The sequence below is a fragment of the Cibotium barometz genome, chromosome 8, assembly GCF_041138505.1.
Source record: "Cibotium barometz isolate CiBa-2024 chromosome 8, ASM4113850v1, whole genome shotgun sequence".
NCBI lineage: Eukaryota > Viridiplantae > Streptophyta > Polypodiopsida > Cyatheales > Cibotiaceae > Cibotium > Cibotium barometz.
In genome coordinates this window covers 11,793,081-11,807,567 of record NC_141053.1, presented here as the reverse complement: position 1 = coordinate 11,807,567, position 14,487 = coordinate 11,793,081, and the positions used below count along the sequence as shown (strand labels likewise).

General features: G+C 40.7%; 1 pseudogene; it reads right to left on the bottom strand.

The window, feature by feature from the left end:
• The window catches only part of LOC147635899 (uncharacterized), a 146,142-nt pseudogene that overhangs the window by 29,124 nt on the left and 102,531 nt on the right, over positions 1 to 14,487 (bottom strand).

The following is a 14,487-nucleotide window of genomic DNA, read 5'->3' as shown; positions in this document are numbered from 1 at the left end:
TGTGGATGTATGGATGTGGATATGGATGTATGGATGTGAATGTGGATGTGGATGTGGATGTATGGATGTGAATGTGGATGTGGATGTGGATGTATGGATGTGGATATGGATTTGAATATATGATATGTGATGTGAAGGAATCTGAAGTGAAGAGATGGAACATGATGTGATTGGATGAGTACACATATAAATGGAATGTGGAATAAGTAATGTGGATTAATGAGGGATAATGTGAAAAAATGAGAGTTAATATAGAAATTGTATTTGTAAACTGTTTGTAAATGCTGTTTGTAAATGGCTGTTTTATGTCAAGAATGCTGGGGAAGCATTTTGACCGTCTTGTGATTAAGGTCGTGGAGACCTAACTGATAAAGTTGCAACTACTGACGGAGAGTCAATGGAGGACGTCTCACGTAGCAAGGTCGACCGAGGTCTTGACCAGCCTCGGTTCGATTAAAATGGTGAGCTTCCGGTACGGTGGATGAGGGACCAAGGAAGCGGCCTATGAGTGAAGCGCTAGGTCACCTGCGAAGGATCCTAGAGGGTGCTGACCATACAGTGCTCGGGCTCTGGGTCGCCTAGGATACCCACGCGTGCGTCGAGGAAGATATTGGAACAAGGAGTAAGAGTTGTTTTCTGAAACCGGGCATGGATCTGGTTGATTGACCTTGTTGGTCTTCAATGGATGAGTCCATGGCTCTTTTTATGGATTTGTTGGTTGATCTTGCTGATCTTCAACGAGAGTCCATCTTGATTTTTATAAGTGATTATATTGCCGAGTATTATGGGCTAGGAACTATTGAAAAGGCCCCTGAGTGGACAGGTGGTGAGCGTTCTAGTTGCCAATGATGCCATAGATACTCTGATGAAGGAATGATGGGAAATTATGAATCAACCGGATAAATTGGAAGATTGTGATCAGTGGTACTATGGTTTCATTAAAGGATTGTTTTAAAGTTAGCTGATGATAAGAAAAAGGCAATTTCATATTGGGTGTGTAAGTGGTGTGGCTCGTTTTATGTTTGCATGAACTTCCGGCTAGGGGGCCTTGGAACTCTTTTCCTTGGTACCCGGGACAAAACCTAACCAAATTCCAAATTGGATCCCATCACTACAGTGGTTGGGCGGTTGGCTAATCCATGGGATTGGATGGGGTTAGGCTGGACTGATGGATCCATAAATCGAGACTCAACTTTTGTTATTACGATAGATAAAGTAAATCCCGGACAGTAATTGTTCTATGGATAGGAATCAACGGCTGTGCCTCTTGAATGGGAAAAAAAGCGTTGATCCCAATGATCCAAGTGCATGTTTCTTCCTTGATCCGACCAAATATCTTATAGATGCAATTGGATCAGTTTGATCAGAAATGATCTTGACTACGTTAGAGTAAAAAGTTATCTTGGTGGAATTGCCCGTGCTTTCCGGTAAAGGAAGTTTTTTCGGGTTCGGTTTTGGAACAACCGACGGATTAGTCTCTTATCCGGATATCCGTGGGTGAGGCCCCGAGTGTGGGATCCCTGTCCCGTGCGAGAAGTGCTACTTTCGCTGCTAGTACCCCGAATCCGTTGCTCGGTGGGAACAGGGATCTCATAGTTGGTATCAGAGCATTTGGCTAATAAAGATCAAGTGAGAAACCAAATATGTCAAAAATTTATCAAGAAGCACAAAAAGGTTATAATTGTGTGATATAATTCATACAATTTGATATTCAAACTGCAATTCATAATTTGGTAATTGGGTCTTCAGATGGAAATACCGTAATTATATAGAATCCTGACTTTCTTGAGGCCTAGATATGATGGTATTTACCTTATAATTCCAAGGGCCGTGACTACCCGTATATATCGAGAGTATACTGCAGCTCTTTACTGACAGTATATACGAGTAAATCTAAGACTTGAAATTATAAGCGTTAATGCTATCCAGATGATGAATTCGAATGTGGTTGATATGATTTTTAATTCTGTTTGGGAACTGATGAAATTGATTTGGATTCTGATTGAAAAATGATGATTTCTGAAATCTAGTTAAAATGTAATAAGCTGAGCGAAACCACAATGAGGATGAATGGGACGAGTCCCACTGATAATATTCATAACTGGAATGATAATAATGATTTCAGCAAATCACTATGAGATTAGTGGATTGTGCTGTCAGATTGCTATTGTTAACACTTGACCCGTAAATCAAGTTAAGGGATGACAAATTGAGAACTTGCTTAACTAAAATTTCCGTGGAGGAATCTTCAGAAGGGAATTTTTCGGTCTAATGGATCATTATCATGTTAAAGATATGAATGATATGATTTGAATGAATTGTCATTTAATGATGAGTTCCATTTAAGGGATAATTATCCCAGTATTCTGTTGGGTTGACCAGAATATAAGGAACCTAGGAAAAAAATTGGATCTTAAGAAAAAGAGTTGTCCTCTACCTTGGGAGATGAGGACATCTCGCACTTTTCAAGTGGGGTAGAATGTAAGATTCTCCCCCAGCCTTCGAGGTATACAGGAGTAAGAATCTCCCTTTCTGATCTTATAATTATTCTCTCTCTAAAATAAAAGAAAGATTCTGTTTAAAAAAGGAAGAACCTTTTCCCTGAATACTTCTCAAGAGTCCCACCTGTTTTAAGGATTCAGAACAATGAGTTCAGAAGTGAGAATCGATGTTTTGGATATCAAGGTTTTGGTCTTCATTCGAGTACGGCCCAAAAGAAGTTCTTTATCTCTTGGGAAGTATAAGAAGTTATCTCCCAGATATTGTGGACCAAAGAAAGTAGGTGATTTAGCTTACGAACTTCTTTTATCTCCTCATCTCAAAGTTCTGAATGCCTTCTATACAAAAATGTGCCAAACCCAAATCATGGAAAGACGGTAAAACTTCAGTGGCAAGTTACCGTTGGCTTCTAAGTTACGCTAGCTCCTTCCTTTATATAAGTCGTAACTTTTACTTATCGTTCATAGTAATCTTACTCCCATCGATCTCCTTTCTTTCTTAATCTCCTTCATGGCTTGGCAACAAGAATTAGTTTTATCCATAACGATTCCTCTCGTTCAAGACGCAGTGAGTCTGTGAAGAAGGATTTTATAGAACAGTATGAGCGCTCACTTTTCCCTCACTTGGGAACTTCTGTAGCTCAGACCAAATGGCGGTCGAACCTATCAAGACATGACTAGGGTAACACCCTGGGGTCAGCAGCACTTTCGTAGCAATGTCCGCTTAGCCATGGTTATTGAAGCTTTGGGTTTGGGTCCCCGATACTACTGCGTCATGAGATCAAGGCATCTTGGGTTTTCTGAGCGGCTCTTCTTACTGGCGTGTTTTCTTCCTCATGAGAAGATATGCCTTTACCCCATTTTTGGCTTGCCTCTCAGAGGTCCTTTTATTAGATCACCTCATACCATTGAGATAGGTGCGGCAATAACCAACAGAATTATTCCCATAGATGAGTTACCTTATACTTGTGCAGCTTGTGAGTGCTACTTTTGTGACCATATGATGGACGGGCTTATGGAAGTGTAAAGAGTTCTTCTATCTTTACTGTATAAGTTCCGAGAATGAATAAAGTTTAAATCTTGTTCTTATCTTGCTCTCTTTGAGACTTTTCTTGGTGGTTAATCTTGATTAAAATTTTTCTCTAAGTCTCATATTCGTGCATCTTGCGAAATTACCCTAGTTTGCGAGATGAGGACATCTCGCGTTTTTTAAGTGGGGTAGAATGTAAGATTCCTCCCCCACCCCCTTTTTGATGTCTAGTATCTTCCCCTGTAATCAATCCCTCTTCAGAAATATAAAGACCTTGTTTCTAACTATTTTAACCTAGAGAGAGAACATATTCTAGAGAGAGAATATTCAGATTTTGAATATTTTTGGATAGAAAAATATCTCTTATAATTAAGATGAATTCCCCTGAAACAGAAATTCAAAAAGAATTTTTCAATATGCAATTGGAATTAAATGGAAATGTGTATAAAGGACCTTAGCCAAGGGTCTAGACTTTCAGAAATTTTTGGACTATGGTCCAATTAAGGTTCCTATGGGCCAATAGCATCAATCCATGTGTAGGGAGGAGATAAATCCAATTTGTAAAAGAAGATACCCAAAAATGAGTAAATGCTCACATAAGATGAAGAGTTGAAAATGTACAAGGTTTATTAGTAAAAAACTATGAGCAATATTAAAAATATGAGATATTTTGGGTATCCAAAAATGAGTAAATGCTCACATAAGATGAAGAGTTGAAAATGTACAAGGTTTATTAGTAAAAAACTATGAGCAATATTAAAAATATGAGATTTTGGGTATAATGATTCCATTTTGACACGTATGTAAGGAAGGGGAGTTCTTTAAAGGAGGTGCATATTTCACATAAGATGAAGAGTTGAAAATGTACAAGGTTTATTAGTAAAAAAAGCTATGACACATATGTAAGGAAGAGGAGTTCTTTAAAGGAGGTGCATATTTCACATAAGATAAAGAGTTGAAAATGTACAAGGTTTATTAGTAAAAAACTATGAGCAATATTAAAAATATGAGATATTTGGGTATAATGATTCCATTTTGACACATATGTAAGGAAGGGGAGTTCTTTAAAGGAGGGGCATATTTCACATGCTTGAATGAGTTTTAAACTCATAAAAATTGAGATATTTCATCTCTCCTCTCTCCTCATTCAAGTCTAGTTCCAAAAAGTTAGCTTAACTGACCTAAAAATGGTCAAAAATTGACCAAACTGATTTGGAAAATTCTTGAATCAGTTTGTTTGGTTAGGAGCTCAATTTTTCCTATAAATAGAAGCCTACCCCTTGTTGAAAAATATATAGTGTTTATGCATCGTTACTCTACTCCACCTAAGCCAAGAACTGTGAATTCATTAATAATTCACTAGTTTTTGGAGCTTCCCTCTTTCTTCAATCCCCATTGGTGGCTCCATCAACATACTTAACCAATTGATTGGTTGGGGACCTCTACCGTGAACAAAGAATCAAGCAATTTGTAAGATAATTAGTGAATTTTGATCATTTTCTATAATTTCTCAATGTTTCTCTCTTCTCAATCCCTCTCAAGCTTGAGAAGCTTAATTAGAATGATTTTTGAATGTTATTGAAGTTAATTGATGAATGGTAGTGAAGAGTTACATAATTTGATGAATGCTATTGAAGTTAATTGATTAATGATAGTTAAGAATTACATAAATTTCTATTAATGCTTAATTCAAATGGTTTTTATGAAATTTCTCTCACTCAAGAAATGGTCATACTCATGACCCATTCTCAATCCAAATGAAGCTTTTCATAAAGCTTTTCTTTAATCCAAGATTAATCTATACTTGAGGTCAAATTAATAGCTTTTTTCTATGCTTTTAGTTTATGTATTTCATGAATATTAATGATTCAATCCATTATGGATTATTGATCCAATTAGAGATCATTCTAATTAATTCTTAATGATAAGCTTTATCCCTTAGAAAAAATTGAGATTTATCAGTCATAGCAGCGGAGCTATGGCAAAATTTTTATAAAAATTATGCATAAAATAATTTCATTCAAAGCATGAAAAGAGGACTTCCTACCATATTCTAGGAAATTATCATCCTAAATTAATTGAAGATATTCATAGAGGAATTGATTTTTATATTATGCATAATTGATTTTCATGCATAGAGGTATGCATAATAGATTATCATTTTAACATAAAAGTGTTACTTTTATCATAATTAGATTTCATGCATAGAGGTATGCATAAAAGATTATTATTTTAATGTAAAAGTGTTACTTTTAGCACAATTTTCGTTACGCACTCCATACATCAGGACTTTATCCCCAACCTTTGATGTCCTTGTCCTTGAGGTGGCGATCAAACCATTTTTTCCTTCTATCCTTCTCCACAAGGGCATTGTATACAGCCAATTGTCTTTCTTCGTTTAGCCGCTCAAGGATATACAGACGCTCTACTAAGGGATTACCATCCCAACCCTCTTGAGTAGCAACACGAAGACTAGGAATGACAAATTCCCACAGCATGACTGCTTCTTGGCCATATACCATTTTGAATGGTGTGCAATTAATAGCCACTTTGTACGCAGTACGATAGGCCCACAAAGCTGTCGTAAGCTTTAGATCCCAATCCGTGCGATGAGCTTCAACTGTCTTTGTCAAAACAGAGATTAATGTCTTGTTGGTACTCTCGGCTTGGCCATTCGCTTTGCGGATAATAAGGAGTAGATTTATGATGGGATATCATGAAATTTGTTGTGAGCTCCTTAATCACTTCATTTATAAAATGCGTCCCATTGTCGCTCACAAGCTCAAAAGGACAACCGAAGCGTGTGATTATATTTTCAAAGAGGAACTTGGCTGTTGTCCTCGCATCTGCCTTACGTGTCGCTTTCGCTTCAGCCCATTTGGTCATATAGTCAGTGGCCACAATAATATAGCGAGATTGTGTGTTTCGGGCCGCTGGGCTAATTGGACCTACAAAGTCTAAACCCCACTTTTCAAATGGTTGGTTTACTTTAATTAGATGTAGGGGCATCTGATCTTTCCGTTGGGGTTTCTTGTATCGTTGGCATTCATCGCAACCCTTCACAAAGAGTGATGCATCTTGGAACATAGTGGGCCACCAATACCCTGATTGTAAGATCTTTCGCGCAATTAAGTCTCCTGAGAAGTGACCACCGGCTACGCCCATATGTGCCTCTTGCAAAATGTATAGATACTCATCCTCTCGGGCACAACGCCTAAGAACGTCATCCTTTCCTCTTTTATAAAGAGTCCCGGCTATCAGGCAGCAATAGGGTTCGCATTCTTTGATCAGCTTTCGAGCTAGATCTTTACGAAGCTTCTTGGGTGGAAAGCCATTAACCAAAAAGTTAACAATCTTCTCACTCCATTCAGGCATTGTCTCCACCATGAACAGGGAAGTGTCAGGTAAGTCATCATCAACCCCCGTAGGAGCCTCACCATTAGGTATGCGAGACAAATGATCAGCCATAACATGTTTTTTGCCAGGTCTCACAACAACAGTGAAATCAAACTCAAGAAGAATCAATAGCCATCGTGTGATTCTTCCTGTGGAGCATGGTTTGTTTACCAGATACAACAATGCTTGATGATCAACATAAAAAACAAACTTGGTGGCAAGGAGGTAATAACAAAATTTCCTTACTACATATATCATTGCCAACCCTTCTCGCTCCGTAGTGGTGTAGTTCATCTCAGCATCGTTCAACTGGCGACTGGCAAAGCTAATGGGGTAGTCTAGTTTGTGTTCTCCAGGTTGAGTTAACACACACCCAATAGCAAAGTTTGATGCATCAATATGCACATGGAAGAGTAAATCCCAGTTAGGCATTCTCAAGATTGGAGCACTCGCCAAGGCCTTCTTTAATAGCTCATAGGCACGGTCACATTCTTCGGTCTAAATAAACTCGATGAGAAGCTTATACAATGGTCGAGCAATCTCGGCAAAGAAGAGAATAAACCTTCGATAATAACCAACGTGGCCCATAAAGCGTTGGACTCCCTTGTAGTTGGTGGTTGGTGGCAGTTCCAGAATGACCTTGATTTTACTCTCGTCCGTGGAAATCCCATTTTTGGACACCATATGCCCTAAGATAACTCCGTGTTTAACCCAGAATTGGCATTCGAAAGGATTCAAGGAGATGCAATATAATCTACACCTTTCAAATATTTTTCGTAAACACATCAAGTGCTCATCCCAAGAGGAATGAACACAAAGATCATCTAAGAAAGCTTCACAGAAGTCCCTTAGATATTCCTTAAAGGCCGTGTTTATCAATCGTTGGAATGTTGCAGGTGCATTGGTCAAGCCAAAAGCCATGACGCGAAAGGCAAACACTCCAAACTCCGTGATAAATGCTATTTTAGCTTGGTCCTCGACTGCAATTGTGATCTGATTGTAACCTGAGTACCCATCTAAAAAGCTATATGCCTCTTTGCCTGCCACTCTTTCAAGCACATGTTCAGAATATGGCAAGGGGTAATGATCCCTTCTGGTGGCTGCATTAACCTTTTTGAGATCAACGCACACTCTGAGTTTCCCATTCTTCTTTGGTACGATGACTATCAGAGAAACCCATTCTGAGTGCTCAATAGGGTATATGAATCCACATTTTATAAGCTTTTCAATTTCCTCTTGTACAATCTTTGCGTACTTAGGATTCATTGGGTAGGGACGTTGCTGGACTGGTTTAGCAGTGCTAATCATTGGAATCGTGTGTTGCACCACCGAGGGTGGAATACCCTTCATATCATGATATGTCCAAGCAAATATGTCCTTGAATTCTTTAAGAAGCTTTGTAAGTGCAGCTTCTTCCGCCTTGGTGAGGTCTTGAGCAATAAAAACTGGTTTAGACTCCTCACCCAGATCTGCTAAGTCTATCTCTTTAACTACCGCATGGCCATCGTAGACACTGCTACTCCCATTGGTAGGCGTTCGTTGGGCTTTTGTGTAGACCACTTTACGTTCCCCTGGTGGTAAATGATTTGAAATGCTCGGGTGCGGGGTGTAAGTCTACTGGTTCTTGTTGTGCCAGGCTTTTTTCTTTCAATTCCGCTTCCTTTTGTTGCTGAGCCAACTCTTGGTTTTGCCGCCTTCTTGCAGTACGACTTACTTTCGGCTTCTCTTCGATTTCTAATTGGGCGACGTCATGAGGTTGCGGAATACACCACATGACACTTTGGAGGTATTGTCCCCAATTATCCGCTAACTTCCAATGAGCATCAATGGCTCCTACATAACTAAGCCATTCTGCAGTGAATCTTTCCTTGTTTATTGCAGTGTGTACATTAGCTCGATAGCGTTGGCGCTTATGTCTCGTTTTCTTCTTACCAAGTTTTTGATTTTTGTTTCTATCAGATTCGGACTCACTTGGTCGATCTTCACTTTCGGATGAACTGCAGGAGGTCACTGTCCTAGGCCTTGAGCACCTTGCTTCCACATTTGGGTGAATATTTGATTCATCCCCCCCATCAGGCTCATGGTCAGTTTCTTTCCTAAGATTCATACTTAGAGTTACATGGGTCAGAGTCTTCGCTACTTTCAGTGTCAGTGGAGTTTGTCGCTTTCTCGCCACCATCAGGGGTCAAGTGCATAACACCTATCATGTTTATTGGCACTAACGGTGGCATATCTTGCCCCTCAGGTGTTACCCAACTTGTGCCTCTATTTCCCCATGTGTCTATGGTTGCCGCTAGGTGTACCCAATCCACGTTATCCGACTCAGTCATACCCGGTAGGACATCCATATAAGGAGAATCTTTCCCATCATCAGTCTCTTTTTTGCATGTATAGCAATACCTTAATGGGGCGGAGTGAATAGTGGTATCCGATCGATTATCAATGATAGCCTTGCTTCCTAAAGGATGTGCACGACCATTCTCAAGATCAACTCGAATGACAGAGTCTTGGAATTGTAGATAGACATGGTTTTTCGACCAGTCATGCACCATTTGTGCTTCCCTCATGAAAGGACGTCCTAAGATCATTTGATATGACATAGGATGCTTGGAGAAATCCATAACAATGAAGGTATGTCGTACCTTGTATCCCAGAACCTTGATCTTAAGGTCCCTTAACATTCCAATAGGTTTAGCTATGGTTCCGTTTGCCATCTTAACCACTATGTTTGTGACTTCGAGGTGAGGTCTCCCCATAGATTCCCAACAGTTTTTAGTCACAATGCTCACTCCAGCACCACCATCAAGGATTCCCTTTAGAGTTAGCCCCTTGGTAGTAATGGGGAGGGTTGCATTAGATTCGTCACCTTCAAAGTACTGTCCCAACTTGTTAACAGGTATTTCAATGACCGAATATTCCTCTAAGTTGGGTTGTAGATCCCAATGCTCCCCTTCATCTTGAAGCGTGTCGGGTCTATCCATATTTGCAAATTGTGGTAGCCCCGCCTTAAGTTCTCCATTGAGAAATGCCCGAAGAGCTAAGAATAGCTCAGGATCTCTGTATAATTTGGATATGATCGTGGTTCTGATTTCAGAAGACATGAAATCCATTAGCTTAGACACATTCAACGGTACTTTTCGAGACATCGCGGACTGGTGAAGATGGAATCACTTCTTCTTCGATGGGGTCAGGCATTCCCTCACTAAACATTCTTTCAAGCAAAAAGGGTGTTTGCTCACTTCCTGATATCCTATCCTCACTTTCTTCCCGAATGATACTAGGTATAGCTAACGGTTTATGGTTCCTGTGAGGCTGAACTTGCGTAGGAAACACTGTGTCTGGAATTTTGATTTTTCTCGGGTTTGGCTCCAGTTCTCTTTGTGTTTCTTTCACCAAACCCCTTAAGTGTTGCACTTGTTCAATCTCCTCAACTGGGTTTGGGTAAGTTCCAATCTTTTTCTTGAGGGTTTTTGGCCCATGTGGCTTGTCTTGGGGAGTCTCAGTCAGTTTGGGTGGTCGAGAGGGCATTAACTGACTTGGTTGTGGGGCCGAGGAAGTTTCCTTCTGTTTCCCCTTATTTATGTACTCGCTTGATTCTCCTTCATTGAGCTCCCGAGTGGGTTCCTCCCTTAAGGTAGTGGTTTTGGTCCCCATGGTTTCTATTGAATCAGAATCATCTTCAGGATCATTCATATACACGGGGTCGTCTCCTGTCCCTATGTTAGTCTTTGAACTAGGCTTGGAGCTCGTGGCATTAAGCGATCTCTTCTGCCGTGTTTTCTTTTTCTTTGCCTGAGCGATTGATGCGGCATCCCTCTCTTCAAGAATGTAGTTTTGATTTTGAAGCATTGACCGTGTAACTACATTCGCGGGTACAACGGGTGTGGTTCCTCGTGCTTGGTTGGTGACCTCAACCAAATTCAATGGCGTAATCTTGGGTGCATTAGGATTATGTGGACATTGAGCAATCAAATGATCTATGCCACAACGATTACATGTAAGTACCGGCATTCCTGATGTGCTCCCTTGATTTGGTTGCATCTGAGTAGCGATCTTCTGTAGCCTATTAGGGCACTCCGCTACACGATGCGGTCCAGCACAATCGTAGCATTGAAGAGGTGGTCTCCTCGCCAAGGTATTAAGGTTTTGCCCTCTTGTGGCGAGAGCAGCCGCTTGATATACATGCTTGACTTGCCTGAAATGATCCTCCATGTAGTACTGGGGAATCATTTCAAACGTATCAATCCCATATGGAGCAGTGGGGTCTATCTCCACTTCATAATCCCCACACGCACTATGTGACTCACAACCCATCTGGTTTATTGAGGTAATCCTTGGATGTGGAGGTTGTGGTCCTAGCACTGGCAGTGGTAACGGCACAGACTGGACTACATTCGGATTCCTTGGAACTATGTGCTGTGACGGTTGCTCGACAGGTTGTGCAGGCATTAGCGCCGGTACTTGAGGTGTGTTTGACCAAGCTAGTGGTGCCTGGTTCGCCAACATTCGCTTAAGTACTAGGCAATCTTTAGATTGATGGCCATACTTACCACATGCATTGTAATTCCCATTGAATTTGACTCTAAATGTGGGATATTCACTCGTGCTATGTGGTCCTAAGCACACCGAACACCATTGTTGCTCTCTCCTTGGGTACATATGGCTATTCTGAGGAGCTCGATTACCCCTAAAGTATTCTTGGAGAGCCTTAGTAAGGTCGGTCTCACAGACATTTCAGATATCTTGTGTGAGATCCCTGTTCCTACCGCGCAACGGATTCGGGGTACTAGCAGCGGAAGTAGCACTTCTTGCGCGAGGCAGGGTCCCACACTCGGGGCCTCGTCCATGGATATCCGGACAAAAGACTAATCCGTCGGTTTTTCCAAAACCAGACCCGGAAAAACTTCCCTTATCCGGAAAGCACGGGCGATTCCACCAGGATAATTTTTACTCTAACGTAGTCAAAACTCTTACTGATCAAACAGATCCGACTGCATCTATAAAGATACTTGGTCAGATCAAGGAAGAAACTTGCACTTGGATCATTGGGATCAACGCTTTTTTCCCCACCAAGGAGGCACAGCCGTTGATTCCTATCCATAGAACAATTACTATCCGGGATTTACTTTATCTATCGTAATAACAGAAATTGAGTCTCGATTTACGGATCCATCAGTCCAGCCTAACCCCATCCGATCCCATGGGTTAGCCAACCGCCCAACCACTGTAGTGATGGGATCCAATTTGGAATTTGGTTAGGTTTTGTCCCGGGTACCAAGGAAAAGAGTTCCAAGGCCCCCTAGCCGGAATTTCATGCAAACATAAAACTAGCCACACCACTTACACACCCAATATGAAAATTGCCTTTTTCTTAGCATCAGCTAACTTTAAAACAATCCTTTAATGAAACCATAGTACCACTGATCACAATCTCCCAAATTATCCAGTTGATTCATAATTTCCCATCATTCCTTCATCAGAGTATCTATGGCATCATTGGCAACTAGAACGCTCACCACCTGTCCACACAGGGGCCGTTTCAATAGTTCCTAGCCCATAATACTCAACAATATAATCACTTATCAAGATGGACTCTCGTTGAAGATCAGCAAGATCAACCAACAGATCTATATAAAAGAGCCATGGACTCATCCGTTGAGGACCAGCAAGGTCAGTCAACCAGATCCATGCCCGGTTCCAGAAAACAACTCTTACTCCTTGTTCCAATATCTTCCTCGACGCACGCGTGGGTATCCTGGGCGACCCAGAGCCCGAGCACCGTATGGTCAGCACCCTCTAGGATCCTTCGCAGGTGACCTAGCGCTTCACTCATAGGCCGCTTCCTTGGTCCCTCATCCACCGTACCGGAAGCTCACCATTTTAATCGAACCGAGGCTGGTCAAGACCTCGGCCGACCTTGCTACGCGAGACGTCCTCCATTGACTCTCCGTCAGCAGTTGCAACTTTATCAATTAGGTCTCCACGACCTTAATCACAAGACGGTCAAAATGCTTTCCCAGCATTCTTGACATAAAACAGCCATTTACAAACAGTTTACAAATACAATTTCTATATTAACTCTCATTTTTCCACATTATCCCTCATGCAATCCACATTACTTATTCCACATTTCATTTATATGTGTACTCATCCAATCATATCATTTTCCATCTCTTCACTTCAGATTCCTTCACATCACATATCATATATTCACATCCATATCCACATCTATACATCCACATCCACATCCACATTCACATCCATACATCCACATCTACATGTTTATCTCCATTTTCACATCCTCATTTATACATCCACATCCCATATCCACATTCATACATAGACATCCATATCCACATCCATATCCGCATTCATACATACACATCCATATCCACATCCACATGCATACATTCATTATCACGTCCTCATTCATACATCCACATCCACATACATACATACATACATCCACATCCACATCCACATTCTCATTCACATCTATACATCCATATCTACATGCACATTCACATCCATACATCCACATCTATATCCTCATTCACATCCATACATCCACATTCATGCATCCACATCTACATGCCTACATCCATACATACACATCCACATTTACATCCATGCATCCACATCCACATCCTCATTCACATCCATACATCCACATTCATACATCCACATCCACATCCACATTCCCATTCACATATATACATCCATATCTACATGCACATTCACATCCATACATCCACATCTATATCCTCATTCACATCCATACATCCACATTCATGCATCCACATCTACATGCTTATCTCCATTTTCACATCCTCATTTATACATCCACATCCCATATCCACATTCATACATACACATCCATATCCACATCCACATGCATACATACATCCACATCCACATTCCCATTCACATATATACATCTTTATCTACATGTACATTCACATCCATACATCCACATCTATATCCTCATTCACATCCATACATCCACATTCATGCATCCACATCTACATGCTTATCTCCATTTTCACATCCTCATTTATACATCCACATCCCATATCCACATTCATACATACACATCCATATCCACATCCACATGCATACATACATCCACATCCACATTCCCATTCACATATATACATCTTTATCTACATGTACATTCACATCCATACATCCACATCTATATCCTCATTCATATCCATACATCCACATTCATGCATCCACATCTACATGCATACATCCATACATCCACATCCACATTTACATCCATGCATCCACATCTACATCCTCATTCACATCCATACATCCACATTCATACATCCACATCCACATCCACATTCACATCCATACATCCACATCTACATGCTTATCTCCATTTTCACATCCTCATTTATACATCCACATCCCATATCCACATTCATGCATACACATCCATATCCACATCCACATGCATACATACATCCACATCCACATTCCCATTCACATATATACATCCATATCTACATGCACATTCACATCCATACATCCACATCTATATCCTCATTCACA